General features: G+C 41.4%; 1 protein-coding gene across 4 annotated transcripts in view; it reads right to left on the bottom strand.

The window, feature by feature from the left end:
* LOC126981426 (hemicentin-2-like) overlaps positions 1-5,052 on the bottom strand; it is a 156,738-nt gene extending 151,686 nt beyond the window's left edge. For 3 of the 4 annotated variants that reach the window (XM_050832442.1, XM_050832445.1, XM_050832444.1), the window contains exons 1-2: positions 4,966-5,052; positions 1,218-1,426 (exon numbers count right to left, since the gene is read on the bottom strand). The gene's annotated coding sequence lies outside the window, so the exon portion shown is untranslated. Of the gene's footprint in view, positions 1-1,217; positions 1,427-4,915 lie in introns of all 4 variants that reach the window. The other variant, XM_050832443.1, reaches the window with a different exon arrangement.
* Positions 5,053-5,595: the final 543 nt, after the last annotated feature.

Raw genomic sequence — 5,595 nt, 5'->3', positions numbered from 1 at the left:
GGCACGGCAAAGGTAAGAGAGCGGGAACTTATTTTTTTCCTTTCCTCTAATGTCAGGTTCGTGGGAGGCTGGGTTACTGGGATAGGGAGCCGTGAATGTAGTGGGTATGGTGGGGTAGAGACGACAGCCCTTATACTGATCTCTCTTTCATGGTCACGGCAGAGGTAAGATGACGGGAACTTTTTTTTTCCTCAGAGTCATTCTTTATAGTCTTCCTCTAATGTCAGGTTCGTGGGGAGGGCGTTAAGGTGGGGGGGAAGGCAGTGGTTGTGGTGGGTAGGGACGGCAGCCCACATACTGATCTCACTTTCATGGGCACGGCAAAGGTAAGAGAGCGGGAACTTATTTTTTCCTTTCCTCTAATGTCAGGTTCGTGGGAGGCTGGGTTACTGGGATAGGGAGGCGTGAATGTAGTGGGTATGGTGGGGTAGAGACGACAGCCCTTATACTGATCTCACTTTCATGGGCACGGCAAAGGTAAAAGGATCGGAACTTATTTTTTCCCCAGAGTCATTCTTTATAGTCTTCCTCGAGAGTCAGGCGCGGCGATAGCTGCAGTGACCCGAGTCCGGCTTAGGACAGGCTAGGCTTGAGCTCGGCTTTAATCCCATTACCCTGGCGTCCATGATCACGACGGCTTATTCTCGTCTGAGGGACCTGAGCCTGATTACTGAAGGGTAGTCTTGTTCTTCACAACACACACACACACACACACCCACACACACACACACACACACACAATCATTAAATATAAGGAAATTCACATTTTTCTTCCCTAGAATTCCTAATAGTTCTCTTACTTTCGCTTAATTAAAAAGTCAGGGCGATAAAATCTCATCCCTTACGGTCTTTTCTCTGTAAGTCTTCCGTAACGCCGCTAACTGAGGCAAGACTTCCTTTGCTTCACGACCACGCCATGCCTGGAAGCACTACATAGCACTGCCTCGCCAGAACCAGCACGGGGCCGCGGAGCGCAGCGTGGCGCACAGCCGCCGCACGTCACGCCGGACGAGCGCAGTAAAAACGCACGAAACCTACGTTCTTGGGCGCTTTGTATATATATAAAACAACTTTGATGTTTCTGCGGATTTCTGGTGAATCTGCGGATTATTCCCTCTTACAGTAGTAGAATTAACTAAGTGCAAGTAAAAAATAATGGAAGAATAACGCGAGCAATAAATATATAAGTTCTCAGGCCTCGGGTAGCATCAGCTCACCTCAGCTGACCCTCCGCTCCCTGCCAGCTGGGTCGTGTCCCCTGCCGCCGGGTTGGGGCGGCGCGCCGTGCTGGAGGCTGCACCGCTGCACTGATGCACCCGCCTACCGCCGACCACTGTCTCCCGCGGGCCACTGTGCCACTGCCGGTGCCGCGGTGCCACCTGCTCGGCGAGGGCCAGCACCCGCGGCTCCAGTTTTCTGTGACCACCTGCAACAGAAAATGAACGAACTCATTTTAGGATACACGCGCTTGGATGCCGCGAGCTGGACAACACCATGGTGGGGGGTAGAGGAGTGGGGCTGGGGGAGGCACTACAGAAAATAATAATGGGGTATGAGCTTATCCGCTCCCAAGTTGTTATCAACCTTGGTCTGCCACGCACCCACACCACAAATGTACGCAAGAATAATGGACAAATCATGAAAATACACAAGAAAATTTGATGTTTGTTTTTTTCTTCTCAAAAGAATCTTGGCAATCATCTGACCAGTTACAATCTGAATCATTACCAACTTATAATTTGACCATGAAATATTAGACACCCTAAAAATAATTCAAGTTCTTTAAAAATATTAAAAACCTTTATATCTAATTCTGCCCATCCATGTCTCTTATTAAGTGAATCCCTTGCTTACCAATGAGTAGACTGAGGCATGCTACTGGGAGCACTTGAAAATTACATTTGCCCCTCTGTTCTTTCATGCCTCTGTCTTCAACAAGTAACGGAACTGACTTGTGTCTCTAATTATGCAGCTTTTGATCTTTTCTTTCCACCAAGGTGTCGTCAACGAAACAAAATAGTTAAAGCAAACCTGTTAAAATTTTGTCCATATTTAATCGCCAGGTTGCAGGACTGCCTGATATCTCAAAGGGTGTTCTTTATGGACGAAAAGCCCTAAGTAAATGTTTATGCTGATGAATTCTTGAGATTTCATTCATAAGTTGCTAAAATGTATGTTTGAAATGTAATCTTGCCTTTCTTGTAAAGCAGTAAGCCTGTCTATGGGTTAAGTACTGGGTGCTAAGCTAGGGTATGTTTACAATAGCCTTGCACTCACCACAGTCTAATGCTACCATCCTTCATGGCTATGGGAACTTTGCTGTATCATAATCTGAGTAAGTTGCTCATTTCAATATCATTTCTGCTTCTAACTTTCTAATTTCCTGCTCATCTGATGCATTCAGGGCAAATGGAACAGGTTTTGTGGCAAAGAATTTCGGTATGACCTCTGGCTTGAAAAGTAGTGTTGCTTAGGCATTATTCATAGTTCCAAACCATTCTTCAAGGATTGCTGAAAATGCTGACATGACCTTAGCTAATGTTATGCCATTTTTACCTTTCTGTTTTGCCAATTTGAAAATATTAGGCAGATCCAACTTTGTGCCTCATCTAATCCAAGCCTAACAATATCTGTTGTCTGCCTCATACAGTGGTATGGAAGAAGTCATACAGCTGACCCTCACTGTCCATAGTTTACTTCTACCAGGATCTCCCGCAGATGTACCGTAATAGTCCATGGATGTTCAAGTCCTTCATACAAAGTAGTGCAGCATTCATATTTAACCAATGCATATCATCTTGTTTACTTTAAACAATATCTAGAGAACTTATAATACATAGGATATAATCTAAATGCTATATATATGATATTTTACTGTATCATTTAGGGAGTCCTGACAAGACAGTATCGGCCCAGAGCAATTTTTTGATTTGATGGGCAGTAACTGTGTTGTCACCATCTCTTTCCTTTGCCTCATAATATTAACCCGGTAGCAGCATGGATCATGTTTCTTAATGGTCCCTCCAAGCAAGAAAAATGAGAAAAAAATCACCCCTCACACAAACCTTTTCATAATATATATCAAAGCATTTGTGATCAGATTATGTATCATCTATTTTTTGGGACCTTTGGTTTTCTCTCAACAAATTCTTCAGAAAAAAAAAAAATCAAGTTTTTACTTCTGAGCCACAATGTGGACACCATTTTTCCACTGAAATCTGTTCATCCACTTCAAGTTTTGGATATATGTCCATCTTAATATAAATTTTGTGTCTAATGTGGTATCTACATTTCTTTCAAGTACCTTTTTACGTGGTTCATATATCCACAGTCTTAACTTTATCTGTAATTTATTTTTCCATTTTGTTGTGTTCCATTTCTTTATTTCTTTAATATCTTTTTTTTGTCAAGCTGTCAATCAGTTATGCTTATGTGTAATTTAGCTCATTAATGTAATTCTTCAAAATTCTAAGCCATTATTTATATTATTTCTGTTTTTTGTGTTCCAATTTCTTAACATTCTATTGTCACATCCACATGCTTTTTTAAAAGGGTAGTAGTAGCTACTTCATCAGCAGACCTTTGTCATTTTGTGTTACTTATACTGAGACATTAGACACCAAGTTTTAAATCATTTAGATGAAAATATCCCCCAACAAACCCCTTAAATTTGGATTAACTTTTCACTGTTCAGTGGTTCCCATCTCCCTTCACTCTTGTATATTCATTAATTATGTTTTATATTACTTCCATCTCAGATTCATACTTAATTCTGCATTTAAAATTATAAACTCATTTACCTTCATTTCCTTTGTCCTGTGTGTGACTCATTGTTACTTTCCTCAACTTGTACTTTTTTTCCATGATTTCTTTGCTTACTTTTCTTTGATGTCTAAACCTGTTCCCATATTGTGAGCAGAGCCATGTAGCTTTGCAATCCTCTGGCTATTGAATTTTAAACTGATCAGCTGTCACATATTGGCATCCTATGTGGATCTAATGTGGAAGAACGTGGACCTAATGTGGAAGAATGTGGCTACTATGAACTGTCATACTACTACGAACTGTCATACTACTACGAACTGACTACTACGAACTGTTATACTACTACGAACTGTCATACTTCTACGAACTGACTACTACGAACTGTTATACTACTACGAACTGTCATACTACTACGAACTGACTACTACGAACTGTTATACTACTACGAACTGTCATACTACTACGAACTGTCATACTACTACGAACTGTCATACTACTACGAACTGTCATACTACTACGAACTGTTATACTACTACGAACTGTCATACTACTACGAACTGTCATACTACTACGAACTGTTATACTACTACGAACTGTTATACTACTACGAACTGTCATACTACTACGAACTGTCATACTACTACGAACTGTCATACTACTACGAACTGTTATACTACTACGAACTGTCATACTACTACGAACTGTCATACTACTACGAACTGTTATACTACTACGAACTGTCATACTACTACGAACTGTTATACTACTACGAACTGTCATACTACTACGAACTGTTATACTACTACGAACTGTTATACTACTACGAACTGTTATACTACTACGAACTGTTATACTGCTACGAACTGACTACTACGAACTGTTATACTACTACGAACTGTTATACTACTACGAACTGACTACTACGAACTGTTATACTACTACGAACTGTCATACTACTACGAACTGTCATACTACTACGAACTGTTATACTACTACGAACTGTCATACTACTACGAACTAACTACTACGAACTGTCATACTACTACGAACTGTCATACTACTACGAACTGTCATACTACTACGAACTGTTATACTACTACGAACTGTTATACTACTACGAACTGTTATACTGCTACGAACTGTCATTTACTTCTTCTTCCTCGGTGTTTTAGGGGGCTGGTTAGGCCGTGGGTTGTTTACCTTTTTGTTCTTCTTCTTGGGTGTTTTATGGGGCTAGTTAGTTTTTTTCCCCCTCACGACCACACTCGACCACCTGCGCCATGTTTACGTGTGGACTACGAACCTAATAAATATGGAAATTATATTTGATTTATTGATAAGTTTATATCTGGCCGGGGTAAGAAAATAATTTACCAGCGACATAATATATAGCGCAAGTAACACTATAATAAAGTGGGTTAATTTAATGAGGCAAATATCATCGTAAAAAAAAGGCTTTGTCGTCACCGCATGCCGCATGACTGTCCTTCCCTTCACAGTGATAGACATTAGACAGTGCAGTGCCCCGCCTCGTGTGGACAGCCTCCAAGACACCCGGGGAGTGGCGGCAGCCTGCCTCTTTGGCTCTACGGTACCCGGTCGTGTGTCGATCCTCGGGGCCGGTGAAACCTTGGGTGAATCCTCTCCGGGTCTGGATTGATTTCTCGTGTGTGTCATGGCACGCAGCTGTCATGTGGATGTATGTGGGAGGCGGAAGTCAGTGAACTTCAAAAGAAGGAAATCAAAGTCCATGGCTTTCACATATTCCTTAAATCCTACAGCAGGCAAAACATTTGAAATGAGCACCTTAGTGGGTTCAAAATGAAACAA

Source organism: Eriocheir sinensis, chromosome 48 (assembly GCF_024679095.1).
Source record: "Eriocheir sinensis breed Jianghai 21 chromosome 48, ASM2467909v1, whole genome shotgun sequence".
Taxonomy (NCBI): domain Eukaryota; kingdom Metazoa; phylum Arthropoda; class Malacostraca; order Decapoda; family Varunidae; genus Eriocheir; species Eriocheir sinensis.
The sequence above is the reverse complement of the archived record's forward strand: the minus strand, read 5'-3'. Positions and strand labels throughout refer to the sequence as shown.